Raw genomic sequence first — 22,318 nt, 5'->3', positions numbered from 1 at the left:
AAGAGAGATAGTTGGGATCAGAAATAACTCAACATAAACCAAAAGCACAACTAATAACAACTTGGCAAACATTTTAATTGCTTAGGGTTTATTTTTCTCTGGTGTAGAATGTTGATAGCATGGCTGTAAATTCTCTGGCCTTTATATAATGTTGCAACTTGCAATTCCCATGTTGTCACTAACGTGTTTGAACATGTTTTCAAGGGTCGTAACAGTTATTTTTAATGTTGAAGAACTAAGCAGGCATCCAACTGGTCAGGGTATGAACAGTTCATGGTAGGACTTATTTTAATTAAAATAATATAAAATTTAAAAACATGTATGCAAAATAAAAATATTTAAGATAATATTTATTCATACTTCTTATAACACAGGGCAAGTTTATGGTTAATCCCACCAACATTAAAATAAAATACTATTTGTTTTCATCACAAGTTACCAAGATTTAAAAGGATATTTCATTCTAAACTTTATAATTTTAAAGTTAATTAGTATGATTAAACAACTTTTTTAAATTATGTGAGTTGGTGAAAATTTGCGTATGTTTAAAAACAGAGGGAGCATGTCATATTTATTGTGTAACCAAACTAACACAAGCTTCCATAATTAACAAAAATTACCATTGAATCATCATATATATATATATATATAACTAATCGCAACATATATAAACATAAAATATTATTATTTTGGGCTATTGAGGATTTTTTTTAATACAAAAAATTAATTCTTGATCAGTTTCATCGATTTTCATTAGTTTTAACTGACTTTATCTTGGTTAATTCACTTTTCCTCTAGTTCTTATGGTTGGCCAGACCAAACTAAAGGCTAGTTATTAGTTGGACCGGCTAGTCTAATTCAATTATGACAATTCTTTTATTATTTCCAAGCTACTTAATGACCTACGTGAGATCAAGATTGAAGTTTGGGCAGGGAGAAATTTTGACTCTACTTTTGTCTTTTTGAATAGATTGGAATTCAAAATTTGAATTTCAATACTTCTTGTGTCTTTTTTATTAGAAGGCATTATCAACTATTTTCATGAGATTAAAAAAATAATTACAATTATTTAAATGCCTGCAAAAAATTTAATTTACAACTTTTCAAAATCACCATTTGATTGATAGAGTAGTTCATTAGGAAAAGGGAGGAAAAATGGAAAAGCTATCAAGTAAGCTAGGAGTTAAAGAGAGAAAAAGGTTGTAACACTTGCCCCGAGTGTTATCTAAAAATTGCACAATTCAAATAAACTAAGTGTGCTTAAGGAGTTGATTCTCAAACCAACTTAGGAAAGAAATCATTTAAATCAATAAAAAAATACACCATCACAAAATAAACATTTAAACCCTTTAAAAAAATTTATAAGTTCTATCTATAGCGCATGGAAGCAAGCTAGATGAAAGTGGGATGAAAAGATGCTGTCATGATAGCATTAAATTGTTGTCATGATAGCCCTCCCGAGCCAACTTCCGGGAGGCGCTATTTCGTCATTCGACCTTCGATCAAAGTGATTTTAAAGTTCATACGTCATTTTTAATGATTACTAGTAGTACACCAAATTTCAAAAAGATCTAACGGTTAGATTAAAAATTGGACATGTTACAAGTTTGGTCATTTTTGCTGTCATGACAATTTTTTAGTTGTCATGACATCATCTCCGGAATAACTTTTGGAGTGCACCATTTCATCATTTGACCTCTGATCAGAGTAATTTTAGAGCCCACACATCACATTCAAAGGGTACTATAAGTGTATCAAATTTCAAAAAAATCCAATAGTTGGATCAAATTTCGTCCATGTCCTAACATCAACCCTGTTGCTGTTATGACAGCAATTTGCTGTCATAACAACACCTCTGAACCAAATTTTAGAGTGCGTCATTTCTTTATCTGGTGTCTGATTGACATGATTCTAAAGCCCACACGAAGCTTATTAAAAGTTTTACTTATGACCCAATTTTAGAGAAATCTAACGGTTGGATTAAGATTTGGACATTTGGATATAAAATGGCAGCTCTTTGGTAAAAACCATCTTCAAAATTGTCTAAATCTCATTCTAATGGTCACAAATCTATGGGAACACTTTGAACATGTCGAATAGACTAGGAGTACCTAATAGGACATTTAAATAATAGAAAAAACCCTTTGTATCAAAATTTGATTACCCGGATGCCATTTCCCAAAATGAACCCTAAGCCCCTAAAATGCACAAATCATACAAGACTGGTCAAAAATCAATCCAAATACCATGTATTTATATAAATACACATGCTAAACATTTTCACTTGGCTCAGAGATTCCCGTAGGGCCCACGCACCCACTCTCTCTATCCAAGGTGTTTGTTTGCTTATAGCACACTATTTGCAATGCAACCACTTTGCATTTTCTTATAGAATCACATATATGTCAAAATAAATATCTGCTTGTAGTAGAAACTTGGTCTATTAAATAAATCCATCAAAACCACACACCATAACCAAGTTTCCTAGCCACAAGTCTACAAGTAGACAAAAATTCATACATAAGCCATACAATTCACACATATTTACACACATATTTACATAATCACATCTTACTAGCACCCTAATCCTAAATACATTATAATAGATTTTTTCAAAAGAAAGGGGTTGTAGTTCTTTACAATCCACAAACAACCCCTAACTCTGCTCCTTTCCCCATCCACCACTGGTTCCTTCACCTAAACCTGGTAATATTAAAAAGAAAGGGGTGAGACAATCACAGTCTCAGTAACAGAGAAATCTATATTGATTATTATAAAGTAAACCATAATCAAATAAACGAATGATAAATTCAACGTATATATAATTTAGCCATTTAATATGCATGAATGCATGACATAGGCCGGTACGGCCTTTCATGACCAACAGAATGCCTCCTAGCACTCTTTAATTCATATGTAAACCTTATACCTACTTGTACTCTAAAGGCACAAAACATAATCTAAGGCATAATCTAATCCACCGAACTGCCTATGCCTTTTCGATGTGAATCCTGAGCAGTCGAAACTAACTCCCTCCTAAAGCCAGTCCGACTTACTCTCTATGTGAGGGCTACCTTGGCCTAGGCACTCAACCTTATACTTTATATGTCAGATTTCCTCCCCCATTAAAAGGTGCTGAATACTCAATACACTAACCTCTTCAGTACACCGAGTCCACAATATGTAAGGCAACACTAAGTACTGGTAGTGTGCCATAGAATATTACAAGTCCACAACTTCTCATTAGTGAACTCCCATCGAAATCATGCCTTTTACTCTTGTCTACCTTTTCTGAGTATTGACCACTTCAACACTCTAAGGTAGTATAACATTTATAAATCTCCTTTGAATAGTTCCTTAGCCTATCTAAGGTACCTAACTTAATTACATTTTCTTAAGTGCAACTTCTATTCTTTATAATTACAATACATGCAAACAAATCTCGTTTTCATAAAACATTGTTGTTAAACAATTAGAAAACTTATTTGCACTATAATCAAAGTAGTACCCCGTAACCCTTTATAAAGCACATTTAATCTTTTAAAATATATAATGCATGATAGCTAGTAATATTTATTCAAAAAGTAGCTAAATAAAGTAATAAGAAATATAAATTTCCCTGTTACCTTAACCCTTTGGTAATAAAAGGGTTCCTTTTGTATAAAATAGGACTTGACTTGTTCCTTAACTTCTCAATAAGTTCCACAACAATTCCCTACAACATATGAGTGATCCATATCACTTTTCATGGCAAATAGCATTAATGAAGACTATAACTCATACCACACAACTTGGGTCAATAAGCCATAATCGATCTCAATAGTCTATATATTAAACCAATCATTCACATAATACCACTTAATTACCAAAACTATTTATTAGCCACCACTAGGCCAATTTTCAATTCATATAATTTTTAATCAATTAAAAACCTTCACTTAGTGTCACCAACTTTCACCATTTACCCTTATAATGAAAACCAAAGCTTAATTTAAATTTATTAGATTCAAATAGCACAATTATAATTAAATCAATAGGCTTAAATCATTGATGAGCAAAATCCAACCTCCTGGGGTTTGATTATTGCCTTAAAACTCCATTTTTAATCCAATTACCCACTCAAGATATTAGGGCACCGTGTAGAAACTCAAAACAATCTCCCAAGGACCCAAGGAAACAAAAACTTATAAGAATAAAGCCTTTTGGATCAAACTTCAAAAATTTCCTCTTCCAAAATTGAAGAAAACAAAGAGGAAGGGAGATGATTGAAGTAGGGAATTTACCTATCATGTAACCGAACTTGCAACAGTTGTAAAGCCTCTTAGATCTGAATCTCACTCTCTCTCTTCCTCCTCTCTTCTTCCTCTCACTCTCTCGTCCGTTTGTTTCTTTCTTTGTTCTATTTTTTGCATTTCTGTTTCTCTTTAAAAGACTGATCTTAAAATATTTTAGGAAAAATTACAAGAAAGGGCCCAAATTTTTTTGTTCAACACACAAACCTGGGTTAACTTTTGTAATTTTTTTCATAGTTAAAAATAAAATAAAACCCAATGTTTATTTAGTAAAATTCAAACTCAAGACCTCTATCATACTATTTTTAATTTTAATTTAATTATAAATATTTTATTTTTTTATAAATTTGAGTCTTAAAATTTTAGGATGTTACAAAGGTGTTTAAAAAAATTGTTGCAAATTTTTTATGAAATTTTTTTAAAAATCTTGAAGACCAATGAATAGTTGAAAACATAAATAGAATTATTTTAGGCTAATGAGCATTTTTTTCCAAAAAAAAGAAAATTAATTATTGATCAGTTTTATGAATTTTCATTGGCTTTAACCAACTCTATCTTAGTTAAAAACATGTATGCAATATAAAAATATTTAAGATAATATTCATTCATACTTCTTATAATGCATAGCAAGTTTATGGTTTATCCCAAAAACATTGTAACAAAAATATTTGTTGTTCATCACAAGTCACCAAAATTTACAAGGACATTTTAATTTAAACTTTTTAATCTCAAATATGATTATTAGGATTAACCTTAACCAACTTTAGTGAACTATGTGACTTGGTTAAAATTTTCTTATATTTAAAAGTAGAGGGAGTGTGTCACATTAATGTTATAACCAAACTAACTCAATTAGGTTCCATTGTTAACAAAAAATACCATTGAATCATATATATATATATATACACATCTATATATAGAGATATATATATATATACATATACCATTGAATATATATATAGATATATATGTATATATAGATATATATCATATGTATAACACAAGAGAAAAGCCAAACACAAGACATATAAAGCATAAAATAGCATTGTTTTGGATTATTGAGATTTAAAAAAAATGAAAAATCAATTTTTTTATTATTTTCACCAATTTTCATTGGTCTTGATAAACTGTGTCATGGTTCACTTTTACTCAGATTCTTATGGTTGGCTAGACTAGACTATAGGCTAGTTACTCAGTCGCCAGTCCAATTTGATTATGATGGTCATGGCTATTATTTCTAAGTTATTTAATGACCTATATATAATTGGGATCAAGACTGAAGTTTGAGTAGGGAGAAATTTTTTGATTCCCTTTTGTCATTGAAGGGTTGAACACATTGGAATTCAAAAATTGAATTCCAATTTTGTCTTTTTTATGAGAAGCCCCTTCTCAACTATTTTCATGAGATTAAACAAATAGTTACAATTAGTTAAGTTTATTTTATGGTTAATATTAGATTATTAGTGTTTTTTTTTAATTTTAACTCTAACTAAAGTCCAGCCGAAAAACTAAAATACTTTAATAGAATTCCTAACATATATTAACCATTCCTTTCTCAAATTTTCTATTAGAAAGTCAAATGTATATAGTGATGTTATTTCAAGAATGATCTTTTAAATAATTTTAGATACAAAATTTTCCTTTTTTATTTAAAATGAGTTACTTTTAATTATAGATGTTGAGCAAATTTGTAATGAAATTTAGCACATATTACTTGCAAATGTATATATTATGATATTTATTGATAATGAAATTTGAATATTTTTAATCTGGACATGATGCTCATTTCCATTCATGAATGATAAAGTGAAAATGTGATCTGAAGTTGTAATATGAAAGAAAAAAGAGAGTAAAAAGTTATGCTTAACCATAATATATAATTTTATATGTTAACAAAATATTATAGTTTGATTCATGTATAAACCAAACTAAACCAAACTGCCTAAAAGAACTGTACCAAACTAATATTAATTAAAGATTGATCAAATGTCATTTTTTGTGCAAACCAAATCACATTTGATCACCCTTATTGCTAGGAAGTCGGCTCTTGAATGGGTAGCATTGTTATGAGTCCAACATCAAGGCATATTAAAAATTTAATGCTAATTAGATATAAAAATGAAAATATTATCATAAGAATAGCAACATATATATGTATAGAGAATTTTTATTAAAAATCAAACATTTATCAAAAAAATATAATGTTAACCAATACAAAAAATAAATTCAATTAATAGTAAAACACATTGTTGTTGCTGTTGTTGTTGCTGTTGCTGTTGTTTTTATTGGAGGGGGGACTGAGATCTTCTATCCTAAGCTTACCATATTAAATGATGAATTCCATACAAGTGAGGGGGAGAGAGAGCCCGGGGGGGTGAGTTATCCATGCATTATATGATTTGATTTTAAGTATCCATTCATTCTATCCAATAATGCATGATATATATTTCAAGTGTTGAAGAAAGGGAATCAAGGACTGGAAAATGGAAGATCTTAGAAGAAGAGGGCTCTCACACATGGAGAGTAGTGGAACACAAGTGCCGAAGTAAAACAACAAATATAGAGTAGGAAATCAAAAATGGTTGAATTGAAAAGATTAATTAATTAATAATCACAAAACTGAGACTAACTTTTTATAATGCGAAGACTATGAGTTTTATTTGTTCTTTGGCCCACAAATATTTGCACTATATTTAATGCAAAGCGCATTTCTTTTGGCCCAATTCATGCAAAGCACTGGGAAGTTGAAAGTTGAAATTTAAATGAATGTTTGTTTGTTTTTTGCATTTTTGGATGAGACAGATTAATTTTTGAAAAAGGACGAAATGCCCATAATACCTCTTAATTAGCTTTAGAAGTTTAAAAATCACACCCTCAACTTTCTAATATTGACATTTATCCTCTTATTGTTAAAATAATGGTTGGATTTAATGGAATGTAAGCTACATTAGATTATCTAAACAAAAAGATTTATAAATTGTAAATTTTATAAAACTGACATTAATTTTAGTGAAAGACTTTTAAATTATCACATTATTTTAATTTACAATTTAACTAGTATAAAAAAAAATACATCTTATATCTTATAAAGCTTGTGTATTTTTTCATTATTTACAGTGTTTTCCTTCAAATGGCCTTGCTTGATGTTGTCATCTACAGTGTTTTTCTCTAAATGTCCTTTTTTGTGGGTCCCATCATTTTTTTGTCTATTATTATTATTATTATTTCAAAAAATTATTCTATCTTTCTTTATCCTGCCTTCCGGACCTTTCTATGCTCAGAATAAATCACCTTCCGCTCGCCCTTTCTCCCTCAGAGCCTACTTCTGGCCAAAATTATCTTCTATTATCACCGTGGATATGAAAGTATTAGAGAGAGACGATCCAAAACACAAACATCACCTTTCCGTTCATCAGAGCCAATTCCCTCCTCCTCCGCATCCTCATCTAATTCTCTAACGAAACCATCGACGATGATTAAGTTTTAGATCTGGTCGTGATTTTCTCTTTCTAACTTGGCGTGTTGTTAGATCTGCTTGCATCACTCTTCACATCTTTCCTCACTGTTCTTTGCATCCTCCTTTCCACACCCTCTATTTTTCATGCTTGTCGAGCAACATCTGGGAGTGAGTAATTGTGCTTCTGGTAACTCCATTTTTCATCTTTCCAATGAGGGTTTCTTTTTTACCTATACAGGTAAAGAGTGTTACAGATCCTTGTGAGCATCGGAATGAGCAAATGCAAGATGATGAGATGAGCCCTGGGGCTGATTCCACGCAGAGGGATGAGTATTTTGATTCTAACAGTGAGGTAAGTAAGGATGTTGCTTGATATAAAACATCCTTATAAATTCTACCTGACTGAAATGAGCCATTAAAGCGATCGAGTTCTTAAAATTTTGTAATTATACAATTTTTAGGTCGACCATACTCAAGGAGATTGATATATAGTTGCCCCAATAGGTAATTGCCATTCAGGCTGTTTTTTTCATTTCATTTACTCAAGTCCATTTTAATATGTAAACGAGTTTGTATCTATTACCGCAGAAAAAACAACCACAGATAATTGATGGCATGGATGACCAAGGTAAACTTGGCATTTTAAACTTATTTGAATTAAACTATCCTTCCTACCTACCTTATATATATCTGTTTCTGTCAGGCATGTCAATATGTGCGTATATACAACCCAGAAGATGTATATGTTTGTCAATTGTTTTTTAATGTGTATGTATAGAGGTATCAATTTAACTAGTATGTTTTCTTTAACACACGCAGATAGTTTGACCAAAAAACTAGCTATTTGAATACCTCATAATCTTTTATATTTTTACGCAGACAATACACAGGATTCTATAGAAGATGGGAGACAATTAGACCAGGTGAAGTAGCGGATTCTTCATAGCTACCTTGACATTGTTGAGCTTACTGACGTTCTAGCAAATTTTCCTGACACCTCAGTGGTAATTTTTTTCTTTTAATTTTCTGATCTTTACAGCATTTGTCCTTTTTTTTTTAATATCCTTTACAACATTTGTCTAAGATAATTGGTTTTGGTCATTTGTATTTTGTGGTTCAAGTCTTGCAATTTAATTTTGTGTAATTTTTTACCTTTTTTTCTCCTTTTATGTCGGATACAATATAATTTTGGATTTTTGACCATGGCAAGTTTTAATTGTAGGTATAAGACTTAACCATCACATTAGAGCGGTGTGATAAATTCCATCGCTTGACGATCAATGTTGTCATGGTGATTAATTTTGATGGGTTATTTGGAGATGATGGATAAGCTCATCAGGGAAGACGTGCTATCAGCAAAGGGAATGGATATCTACACCATTAACAGGCAAAAGGTGGACTTTTACTCTTTATTTTGGAAGTGCCTTTTTGCTCATTATTTTTTAATTTGGCTGACAAAAACTCCTTCTTAGAAATTTGATGAATATGAATTCTCAACCGTGAAAGAAAAAGCTGATGATCAAACTATTCAAGTCATTGATGAAGTTCCCTAGGTTGAAGATAGCCTTTACATGAAGGTGAGTTTTACTTCATTCATAGAAATCTTGGCGAACTTTTTACATACACACATACATATATTATTACCTTTAGCTGCTATACTACATGCAAATAGTGCTCAAAGATAGTATTGTAGTATACTTGTAAGTTAGTATGATTTTGAACTTGACTCAGACCCAAAAACAACTGCAGTGATCAAAGCATAGTAGACGTAATACTGCATTCAAGTCTTTTTTTTTTAATAATTTCTAATAAAGTTAAAATTTATTAGTGTTTAAGGCTTTACTCATGTGGTGAATACGTGTGGTGAATAATGAAAAAATAGTCTATGGTTTGTAATTATTTGTTGCAAAAAATTTCTCGCGGTTTTTCATTAAATGTTGATCATAATGTGTGCATACGTGTGTAATGTTGAACATAGTGTGCGTGTGTGTTGCAGCTTTTCATTAAATGAACACAATACGTGCGCGCGCGCGCTATTGAAGCTATGGTATGACTTCGAAGCCCAAAAGGCTCCAATGGGCACTACTGTTGAAGCTATGGTATGACTTTAGAGTTTGTTGAGTACATATATTTGCCTTTTATCTATACCTCTCGTGCATTTGAATTTTCTCAGGAAATAGATCACAGTGAACCAAATAGTAAGTCCAGGGCTATTAATTTCCAAGCAAATGGTAATGATAAATGAATAACAAATTTTGCAGCTTTTTGGTGTTGTGGCACTTGGGAGCTTAATTTCCTCTCTTTTTAACGAGGGAATCACAACAGAGAGGGATCCACATGTGGTATCCTCCATGCCATTGGATCAGATCTAATGAAGAAGAGAGTTAAATCAGACATAAACCAAACTGACTCCACCAGGAGCGGACGTAATAAGGTGAGAGAGTTGGGGAACACACTCGCAAGCAAGGTTGAGGCAAGTTACACGCATTAAGCTTCTACTGTTCAATATTGTGGTACATACTACAGAGTAGTCATTCTCTATATGTTTGCATATGGATAGTTAAATCAGACATAAACCAAACTGACAAGTACTATTTTTTTCCTCCTCTCCCTCTTCTTTAAAATGTTCTACCCTTTATCTTTATTTGTGAACCTTCAAGTCAAGAGTTTGTGAACCTTCATGTGATGCAAGATTTTATTTAGACCAACACCACTTCCTAGGACTGCAATTATTTGGGTCTTCTCAAGAATTTCTGCAAAAATATCCCAAGATTTTGAGTCAGGAAAATAGACTCAAATATCGGGTGCATTTTCATCACCATAAAGTGTCAAACCAAGTGAAGCCAAAGAATACTATATGGAGAAGGCAAGAGTACTATTAGATTGTGGGTGGGTGGATGATATGATTTTGGCCAGTGCTTGCCAACTTTTTTTATCTCGCACGGTTATTGACTCTCAAAAGCTAATACTTAACAACAAACACTTATTGGCATGATTCATTTGTGAAGTGCAGATTATTTTTTTAGTCATTACATGTTTGAAATGACCAGCATTAAAAGCTGTGTTTGCGAATTGAATTTATATTTTTACCTCAACATCAATAATGAGAAAGTCTTGCCAACTTTTTCTTAATCATGTTTATTGATCTAGCAAATACATGGCTGCTTATGATTTTTCTTAAACCAAAACTTTAAAAATTAGTCTTGCCATTACGTTTGTAGATTTTGAGGGCATTGACATGTTTGATTTTATTATCTTATTCATTATAGAAGAAAAGGCAACCTATATATAAAATGTTGCTAGACCATGATACAAAAGGAAATAAATCAAGTCAAAACTGAGATAATAAAAGAGACGTGTTTAACATGCATGGTATGTACTTGTATATGAGTTGATGAAGGGTGATTAATGGTAGAATCTATGGTTTATCCACATTCTAAAATGTGCGCCCGTCTTCTCTCCCACCTTCCAATTGGAAAAAAATATCGCCCTCTCACTCTCTCCTATTGCACCTATCACCGAGCTTGTCCTTCATTATCATCGCACCCTCTCTCCATCTTTACTCCCACCGATGAAGCTTCTTGCTTCCCTTCCAAAGAACCTTATCTTCAACTTTGTCTCCCTCATGGCCTCACCGTGTCTTCTTCGTCTTCTCTTCCTTGGAGAGAGGGATCTTCGACCTTTGCTGTTTAGGTATAATCTTTCTCTGCAATTATGCTAGCTTCTCTGTGATCTATCTATGTTACGCCCCAAAAATAGAGGGTGGCCGGCATGGGTGTGAATCACTCACACATTCCTGTAAGCCTCAAAATGAACATTTATTCATTTTTACAAAAGAAAAGAACAAAATTTAATCAAATCATATGAGAATTAAAATAACTCCTTTAAACTCATTATCATAAGAAAGTGTTGACGTTTTTGTAGAAATTTCAGTAGAACCTCCCCTGTAACTAGGATCTCCTGAAAATTTTACAATAATTTTTTTTTACAGATAACAGTATAAATCAGGAGCGTAGCTCCTTTCAGCCAGCAATCAATATACAGACCAAAATAAGATTTATCAACAAACTATGTGGAGCATCTAATCTTTCTTTTAAATCAAAAAGACATACGAGTTATATATTTACATTAAAAGAAACAATACCAATCAAAAACTTTCACCCATTGTAGCTATTCTGTCCTTTTTGAGGTCGATGGTGGGATTGGCGTCAGCTAACAAATCTGAGGCCAAATAATTTTTTTCCAATGAATATCATTCTCATGGTAAAATTCTTAAAATTTAAATTGACAATCTCAAATAATGGTGTCAGATAATTGAAAGTAATTCCACCAGAATTTATAAGCATGTAAGTCATAATCATATTTGTAAAATAAGAATAAGTTGAAAACAATTTATGTTATCATACTTAAAGAAAACAATCTGTTCACATATAACTCAAAGTGATACAAATTGCTAGTCAAAATCATGTAAGTTTTGAAAATACATATTAATCAACATTTAAAATTTTGAGAACTCAACAGAACAGGTTATAAATGTGGACACTCAGTCCTTGAGGGTAAATAACCAAACGTGACTTATGCCACGAAAACAAACATGGACACACCAATCCATGAGGGTAAGTAACCAAACGCAGCCGAAGCTACAAAACAAACGTGGACACACAGCCCACGAGGGTAAGTAACCAAACGCGGTTCAGGCCACGGAATCAAACGCGGGTATAAAGCCCACGAATATCAAACGTGAGAATAAAGCTCACGAAACAAACTAGCTAGTGTTTAACCACAGCGCGCTACGGGCTAACGGAACTACTGTTAGCAGCAGTGTTCTGTATAGAGTTCTCTTAAAAATCCCGTTTCAAACATGCGAGAGAAATAATTATTTTTGAAGTCAAATTTTCATTCTCAAGATCAAACTCGCATAGCTTCAAATATATGAAACTTGCCAAATTGATACATCATAACGAATGTATAAACTTGCACTAATCATGTAACCAAGAAATTTTGAAATTCAATAAGCAAAGGTGCCTTCATCAATATTAGAAATATATTTTTTGAGAAAATGCACAAATCATAATGTAATTATCCTTCATCGTTATTTCAAAATTTTCAAAACTAACATAATTCATAAAAATGAAATATTTCAATAAACGATTTTCAATAAATAATTATAAAGAATGTTATTCACTTACTCGTCAAAATTTTAAATTCTCAAGGATATCGTTTCTTTTAATTCTGATCAGGGTGCTGTTCTTCCTCACCCCCTATCAGGATAAAAATAATTTCATAGATTCCCAATCTTTAGTATAATTCCAAATTAACCATCCTCATCTAAAATTTAAAGCCAAATTTATGATTTAAAATTGGTTCAAGTATTATTACTAATTCAATCACTTTCCTTGGTTATACAACTACAATATCCATTAATTTAAAACACTCTTTTCTATGTATGCACATGTAATCACAAGGATGAATTTCTAAAATTTCAACCCCCAACCCACATTTATCATATATTATCATTAAGTTTAGATGGTTTCTTGCTTAAATTTTTGTCTGCTCCTCTCTACGTAACAGTATAGGTGACAGTAAAAATCTGAAGTTGTCATGACTACACATAACCGAGCAGTAGCAGTAACACACACACACACTAGCTTCTGCATTTCCACGTACACACACAGCACTTATATTCTCACGCACAGCAACAGAAGCCTACGTTCACAACCCAGCAAAATTAATTATACAAGGATTGAAACTCCTCACCTCAACTTGACTGATCCAGACAGCAATGGACAGCAAAGGAAGGAGAAGAAGGTCCTTAAATGCTGAACAGAGGAGAAAACTGATGCTGCAGCACGTTATGAAAGGAGAAAAATGAAGCTTGCAACAGAACAGGGGAGCAGAAAAAAAAACTGGACTATACTCGCAAGGAAACACAGCAAATGAATCAACAGCAACAGTCTAGACTCATTACAGTACTGCCGTAGCTCCAGCAACTCGGTTCCTCATCCAGCTACTGCTTGAAGGTGACGATACAGGTAGAACCAGAGCAGAAAACGAAGAAAAAAAAAAACAGAGACAAGAAGCACGGACAGATCAACCCAGTGCTGCTCATGCTCTACTCTGGCCAGCGACCATTGAGAATACGAAGGAGAAGATTAGTCGGTGACCATGCAACTTAGCTAACCTGAACCGCGGTAAACAAACAGAGAAAAGAAAAGGAGATTCTATTAACGCCGAACAGGGGAGATACGAAGGTGAACCTCTTGAAAATTTAAGAGCTGTGACAACCTCCACTCTTATCAACGACCACTAAAAATGAGAAGACAGAGAGAGACACAGAAGGATGAAGAGAACAGTTACACCATAGTTCCAGACTTTTCTATCGCCTTCTCACACTCTGTAAATCGACTCAGAGAAGAAAGAAAATATATCTGATGGGACAAGGGTATTCTGTAATTTCAAAGGAGCTAAGCAAAATAAAATTTTCATTTCTTACACTGGGGATTCAAACTTGGGAGCTTCAAATATTCTAGCATGCATGCTTCCACTCTACCAACAGTTCTCCTTACTAAACATGTTTCCAAATTAATATAACTATTATTAAACACCAACTTTTAAATATATATTTATTATTATTATTATTATAGGCTATTACAGTCTTCAATTTATCAATTTATTATATAAGCTGAGAAGTCCTGTTATGAAATCAGATGCCTTGCAATCCTTGGCAAATTTTTGTGACTATGGCTATTTTTCATTGCTTGTTCGATTATTTTTCCTCTCTTTGTTATTCATATATATATATATATATATTGTGTGTGATCTTGCATCTTCCCTTTTTTCTTGGGTTAAATTTATTTAGTGGTGAACGGGCTTCCTCATTTCTTCTTGTCTGGATGTACCTATCATTGATGCTTCTATTGTCACCTCAACGAATTCTAACATATCTCCAACGAAACGCTGTAAGTTAGTGAGGAAGACATGATGGTGGTAAATATTGGAAATTGAAGAATCAAAGATAGATCATACTACAAATTATAAAACTTTCATGATACATTTATAATTGTGCAAACAAAGTTAATATATGCAATAGTTGTGGCCTGCAATATCTTACTAAAGTCATGTAATGACCCAAAATATAATTGTAAAATTAAAATTAATAAGTATAATAACTCGAAAGCTTGATAAAAAAATGATCATAAGGTAATTTGATTATATTTATATATTTTGAAGTAAATTTATTAAAGTAATTGATAGCTCAATGGTAATTATTATTAACGTCAGCCTTAAGGGTCAGGTTTGAATGCTCTTATATAAAGAGTGAAAATTTTACTTTCTTCAACCTCTATAAAATTATCATTTTCTTTTATTAAAAATAAAGAATATAAGAAAGAGAAAATCAAACCAAAAACGTGCTTTTATTTCCTCTTTCCTTCTCTTCCTTCATTTCGAAAATTCTAGACGCCGTGAGAATGAAAGAGTGCTCGTCCCTCACTTGGCTTCTCTATCCTCTCTTCACCGTCGTTCGGGCGCCGGTCATGCAAGTGAGCGCTATGGTTCGGGTAACGAGTTCTTGATCACTCACTCTGTTGTCAGCCTCCGCATCCTTCTCTGTTATTGGTGCGATCTGATTCACTTTCTTCTTCATTTCTTCCATTTGAGGGTTGTGAGCACACGAGGAGATGGTCTCGGATTTATAAGGGCCGAATTCGTGAGTTGGAAGCTGGTCAATTATTGTTTTCTTCTCCCCTGTTCTAACTCAGCTTCGTTTTCTTCCTCCCCTACATTTTGTTGTTGCCGATGGCTACTGTGGCAGGGGGTTTTTGTCAAACTCACAGCTTCCTTCATTTTGCTTGCGGCCATCGAAGACCATGAGTGGGAAGAAACTTCCTCCTTAATTTCCCTCTGTCTGTGTGTTGCTTCGTGGTTGCTGCTATGGTTTCATGATTTTCTTTTCCCTAACTCCTGTCAACTTTTTTTCCATTTCTGCCGTCGGTGATTCTAAGGTGAGAAGCTTCAATCCTTCTTCCTAGTTGCTGTATGTGCGTACTGTAGGTTAAATTATGGAAATTTCGTCTTCTTTTCTTCAATCGTATGAAATGTGGTGATAGGAATCAGGAATTCTTTATGCTTGAGATTGATTTTTCTATTGAGGAATACATATTTGGAAAGCTGAAGTATGATTCAAATATCTCTATTATAAAGTTGTAGGAGTTGGAATAGAAGGAGAAGGAATTTGGTTTGAGTTTAAGAATTAACGCACAAGAGTTGCTTGACAAAATGTTTGTTAGAAGAAGTTTTGCTTGATTTTATATTTCTTAATATTTTATGAATTTTTGTGAAAAGTATGTTAGTGTGGGTGTCATTAATTTATGAACTAAATTCAAGGTTGCTAATGAATTTTTATTGTGAAATTGGCTTGTAATTAGGTGAATTCTTGAGTGTGGATGGGTGTTGATAAATTGTGTGATAAGAGATTTGAATGTTAGAAAGCCCTTTTGAGTGGTTTGGGAAACTAGCTATGTTCATAAAGAAATTTTAGTATAAATTTTGATTCCGAAGCTTTAAATCTATAATCGTTATATACATAAATACACACAGACATATATATAGATGAGTCAATGTTGGAAGAGAGTTTTGAGCATTGTTAGAAGTTTATTAAGACTCTAATATATTATATAGGGAGTTTGGAAGGAGAGGAAATTGATTAGTGTGGTAAGAGGAGAACCTTATGCTTTGAGAAAATTGGAGGTAAGTGGATAGCGTCCCAACTAATTTTTTTAAATCAAAATTTCTTTTACTAGAATATTACATTTTTCTAGAAATCATTTTAATAGCATTAATGCGATTATTGGATATTTGTTGATTAACATTACTTTACTTTGAGAAACTAGCTTTACCAAATTTGAAATGTTATTTGATCAATTAAATTAAGTTTGGACTTTGATTATGAGATTTTTATTTTATCAAATATTGGATTGATACAGAGAATGATTCATGCGAGTTTGACTTTGAAATTTTTTTCTTATTATTTGATAAATGCACGCATGAGCATTAGATATGAAATTTTATTCTGGCAAGTTTTAATGCTTAAAAGTATTCATGCGAGTTTGATTTTGGGAATGAGAACTGTATTTTGAAAGTGATGATTTTCTCGCATGTTTGAAAATGGTTTTAAAAAGGGATTTTATATAGAACACTGGTTGCTAATGACAATTTCGTTAGTCCTTGGTGTGCCATAGTACACCTAGCTAGTAGGGTGCGTATAGGAGATACTAGCCTCGTGTAATGGCCAACGCACTTGGAACAAAGGGATGGCTATTTGTGAGCATCGTACTCACGTTTGTTTCATGGCTTTGGCTGCGTTTGGTTACGTACCCTTGTGGACTGTGTGTCCATGTTTGTTTTGTGGCTTCAGCTGCGTTTGGTTACATACCCTTGTGGACTGTGTGTCCTTGTTTGATTTTATAGCAAGAGCCGCATTTGGTTATTTACCCTCGTGGACTGTGTGTCCACATTTATTAATTGTTCTGATAAGTCTTTATTATATGAATTTGATTATTTGGTAATTTTACATCACATTGGTTTTAAATAGTAAATTATTTATAATTATTGATTTTGTTTATTTTCTTACTTGCAATCAAGTGATAATAATATTTATTATGAGATTTTAACGGTTTGAGATTTTATTTAAAATTTTATAGAATCGTTTTATTTCAAAGTTTATTAAATTCTTTTATAAAGATAGTTGCCTCTTTAAGTTACATAATTGTTTAATTTTTTTTATGTTCAATTATTTATTGTTAGGACGTTATTTACTGAAAAATTATTTTGGTCTCAGATAGCATAATTGACGATGTATGTCTTGCTTACCAATGATGGATGTTTGCAAAACAGAGTAGAGGTTTGTTCTATAAATATGTCTTATAGATGTAAATATGAAATTCATGTATTATGACATGAGAATATATGATTAGGTGCTCCACATAACTTATAATTATAATCCTTAATTTATTATACATTTTGTCTGTTGGCTAGAAGGAGCCGAGCTCTTAATGGATATAATGTTTAAGGAAAATTTTTGTGATACAGAATTTTTGCCAGATCCTATTTTTAGAGGAGGTTCTATCAAAATTTTTACATTAAAATAATTATTATAATGATTAATATCAATAGTATTAAAATGCCAGTATAAAACTGAATACATTTTAATTAAATGAAATAAACCTTAAATTTGTGGTTTACGGGATGTATGATGTGGTTCACATCCCATGCCGGTCACCCCTATTTTTGGGGCGTGACAAGTCAAATCTGTCTTTTGTGGTTTATTCATTTCATCCTCACTGTTAGTCTTTTTTCATACCATTTCATTTTGACTTTGTTGCTTCTTTCTGGGGAAAATGAAGGTTCATTTGGTTTTGGCAACTATTGTAAAGAGGTTGACGATTTGCATGCAGTGATCCAACATTTCCATGAAGCAAATTGAAAAGTTATTGCAATTATTGGCCATAGTAAAGGTTTGTTTATATTTGTCCTCCATACATGCTTATGTATTTCTACAAATAAGAATAGACAACGGAAAACATCTTTGTAATAAAATTTAGATGATTGAGTTATCATCATTTATCTTTTAATTATAATTGATTATAAGAATTTCAATATGACTGTTATTGTAATGACCCTAAATTTTAAATTAATTTTATATTAAGTAGATAATGGTTAATTATTAGAACTCTTACAAGTAATTTTGTTAAAGGCCTAGAGTTTGAATTTTATTAAACAAAAGTTCAGTTTTATTTTGTTTTTTTTTTTAATTATAGGAAAAATAATGTGTGCCCTTTTTGTAATTTTTTTGTGTAGTTTCTTGTAATTTTTTCTTATGCCTTTTATTGTAATTTTTTCCATTCTTCTTAGATCAAATTTTTATTTCTCTTTCTCATCTCACTTTGGAAAACACACCAGACGAGAGAGAGAGAGATATCTAGAAAAAAATCCACTGCCTCTGCTCTTCTCCTATCCCAGTGATCGTGTCCACTGGCGTTCTCGATCCTTCCTCCTCTGCTGGTCAGCTCGACGTCGACAGGTTTGTGGGTTCTGTCCATGCTGCTATATGGATGCTTCAAGGTCTTCTTCCTCTATTTCTTCATTGCAGATTTGTTCGAACCTTGATCTGTAGCCTCCTGAGCTGCCTCCTGCTTCGTTGTTGCAGCTGTTAATGCTGCCATAAGTAAGCTCAGAAGCTTCGTTTCCCATGTTTAAAGACTGAAGTTGGTATGGGAGTTAGTGTGTTGCTATAGGGGGTTCGAATGGTGGCTCTCTCTCATCCCCTGTACCACCATTGCCATTCTTTTGCTTCTGTCTGATGCAAGTATGTCCTGTTCCCCTCCTTGCTCCTTGTTTGTTTTGCGTAGGTGTGTTTAAATGATAGAAACTGATTCTTCTTCCTTTTCTTGCTGCTGAGACAAATTTGGGAAGGGAGGATTTATTTTATTTTATGTTAGTTAAAGTTGATTGATCTATAGAAGAAATAAAACTTGGGAGGTTGATTTATTTCAATATTGATATTAAAGAATTTATGGGAATGGAAGTGGATAGGAACAAGCTTGGTATTAGTTTGAGGATTAGTGTCCTTAAGGTGTTTGATGGAATTTCCATTAGAAGAGTTTTGCTTGGTTATGCATTTTATGAAATCCTATTAATTATGGTAAGAAGTTAAATTCTATTTGGTTGAATTTTAACTTGAACATTACAAATTAAAGAGCTTGATTTTAAGGTATTTTGTGGTTAGTGAAATCTTCAGAAATTTTATGTGAGGATAATCTATAACTATGGTATTGTTTTATCATTTGGTTGTAAGAATGCATTTTAAGGTGTTAGACAAGATAAGTGATAGAAGTATGGTGAAGTTCTCATGGTTGATGATTATAAGCTAAAGTATTGCTATAAGACTTAAATTTGGGGATGTACCTAAGGTATTCAACACAGTGAGTAATATATGAATGATGGATCGATAGAGTATTTGCTAGTGGTCTGACACACACTCTTAATTAACAATTAACTATAGGAAACTTTGTGATATAAATGATGCTGTCGGGAACATTGAATTATTTGGATTAAATATTGGTTGTGTTAATGTTAGAAGAGGGTTTATCGAACTTATGGAAAGTTTATATAGATCACCTTATTATTTTTATAGGATGTTTGGAAGAAAACAAACTCGGTTGAGGTTGAAAGTAGTCAATTTTGAACATTTGGAGTATTACAGGTAAGTGGATAACGTCGCAATCAACTTATATATATTTGAAAATTTTCTTTTATCAACTATTATTTTTAATAATTTACAATCATTAATATATACCACTCTAGCATTGTTTAATGTTGTTGATTAAATTTCTTTATCTCTTGAAGTTTTCATGATTTTTACTTATGAGTTTGGCAGAAATGCTTTTATAAATTCTAATACTCTTTTATTCAATAAAGACAATCATGGAAATGCGTGCAAAAGTTTACGGAACATTAGTTATGAATTTTCATATTTTAAAGGATTGATATTTTAAACAGTTCATGCGAGTTTGATATTGAGAAGAGAAAAGTTTATTTTGAAAGTGATAATTTTCTCGCATGTTTGAAAATAAATTTTCAGGGAACTTTATACAGAACACTGGTTGCTAACGGCAGTTTCGTTAGCCCTTAGCACGCCATGGTACACCTAGCTAGCAGGGTGTGTAGAGAAGGTGTTTGCCCTGTGCAATGGCCAGCACACGTGGAACGGAGGGATAGTTATTCGTGAGCATCGCACTCACATTCGTTTCGTGACTTTGACTGTGTTTGGTTACGTACCCTTGTGGACTGTGTGTCCACATTTGTTTCATAGCTTCGGCTACATTTGGTTAATTACTCTCGTGGACTGTGTGTCCATATTTGTTTTCATGGCATGAGCCGTGTTTGGTAATCCTCGTGGACTGTGTGTCCACGTTTGTGAATTGTTTTGATAAACCCCCAAAAATATGAATTTTTAATTAATTGGTGATTTCACATTTAATGGTTTTCAATTAGTAATGATTGCTATTCTTATATATTATTTAATCATCTTAATTTGTCAAGATTAAATGTTAAAGCTACTTTGTCATTATAAATTTTAATATTCTTATTATTGAAGTTATATAAAATTTTTATTTCAAGTTTATAAATTTATTTATATAGAATTGCTTTCTCATCTAATTTATATAACTATCGTATTTTATTCATTTTGATTCTACAAAATGTTATGGTTGGGATGTTATGCATTGAAAAGTTATTTTGGTCTTAGATAGTATAGTTGATGCTGTACGTCTTGCTAAGGTGGGTGGAGATTTGTTCTGTAAATATATATTTTTATTGATGTAAATATAAATTTATGTATTATGTCATGAAAAATGTAATTAGGTGTTCCACGTAGACTATAGTTAGGGTCCTTATTTTGTTATATACTTTGTCTATTGGCTAGAAGGAGCAAAGCTAATGGTTATTGTGATTTTTTTTATTGAACATTTTGTTGTAAAATTTTTAGGATGGCCCTATTTACAAGGGAAGTTCTGCCGAAATTTCTACAAGAATAAGGAAGTTTCTATGAAAATGATCATGCATGTTATAATTTAATATAAACATAATTATGTTTTAGTAATAGGAATCTTTTTAGGGCTTAAGAAATGTGTGATATGATTCACATTCCGTGCCGGTCACTCTCATTTTTCGGGACGTGACAGTTATTTCTTGAGACATGACTGCAACCCTTTGTGAAACTCAATAAAACTTTCAGCCAAGTGCATTTTTATTTGATTGCATTACTAGATAAGGAGCAAATAAGTCAAGCATGTAAAAGAGATGTCCAAAGTGGACAGTGAGAACTTAGCATGTTGAAATATAAGAATAAACTCCCATGATTTTCTCTAACCCCTTCCAGGTTAAAGAAATAAAGTTCGTGCATTGACATCAATGTCACACAAATGTAAAAAAGCTTACCCTGGTGAAGGTAAGCAAAATATGGGCTACTCATCCATGTCTTGTGTTTATTAGCTTATTGTCTTTTGCCCTACAACTTGCCACATTGTGAATGAGGTATTGTAGGCTTATTGGAACCATTACTAATTGTTGTCATACTTGGACGCAAGAGCCAATGTGTTGCTTCTATATGCTTCAAAGTATTATGACATTAAAACAGTTTTCAACCTTTTTGATCACTATAATCTGATTGAAGGCAAGGATTTTGTGGATAGAATAAGGAAGGCAGGCTTCATCGAGGTGAAGATTAATTTAGGTAATCTCTCACATATTTAGGAATGTCATTGAATGCCTAAATTGGTTTGGAAGCGTCCTGTAAGAGATTTTTTAACAAATTTTTTATCTATGATTACTTGCCTCTTTTTCTAGTCCTGCTGTGGAATGAAAACTACTAAATCCAATGAGTTGAGAATTGTCTTAATTTGTTTTTCCTACACTCTTTAGAATATTAAGATGGGGGCTATATAATCCTTGTCATGAAGCTTCTGCTTCAACAGTCTACTTTTACACCATTTACTCTATCAAAAGACAT

General features: G+C 32.4%; 1 long non-coding RNA gene across 4 annotated transcripts; it reads left to right on the top strand.

The window, feature by feature from the left end:
* Positions 1-7,583: 7,583 nt before the first annotated feature.
* On the top strand, positions 7,584-14,241 carry LOC129317089 (uncharacterized). Of its 4 annotated transcripts, none has more exons than XR_008594919.1 (9): positions 7,584-8,101; positions 8,211-8,253; positions 8,338-8,377; positions 8,629-8,753; positions 8,972-9,143; positions 9,222-9,326; positions 9,746-9,848; positions 10,011-10,183; positions 13,526-14,241. It is a non-coding gene; the product is annotated as an uncharacterized LOC129317089 (long non-coding RNA). The 4 variants fall into 4 exon arrangements; XR_008594918.1 differs by lacking the exon at positions 13,526-14,241 and having other exon boundaries at positions 7,584-7,917; positions 7,988-8,101; positions 10,011-10,462; XR_008594920.1 differs by lacking the exon at positions 13,526-14,241 and adding an exon at positions 8,453-8,529 and having other exon boundaries at positions 10,011-10,462.
* The last annotated feature ends 8,077 nt before the right edge of the window (positions 14,242-22,318 follow it).

This window comes from Prosopis cineraria, unplaced genomic scaffold, assembly GCF_029017545.1.
Source record: "Prosopis cineraria cultivar Desert tree isolate PC_DT_omini unplaced genomic scaffold, ASM2901754v1 PC8, whole genome shotgun sequence".
NCBI lineage: Eukaryota > Viridiplantae > Streptophyta > Magnoliopsida > Fabales > Fabaceae > Prosopis > Prosopis cineraria.
The sequence above is the reverse complement of the archived record's forward strand: the minus strand, read 5'-3'. Positions and strand labels throughout refer to the sequence as shown.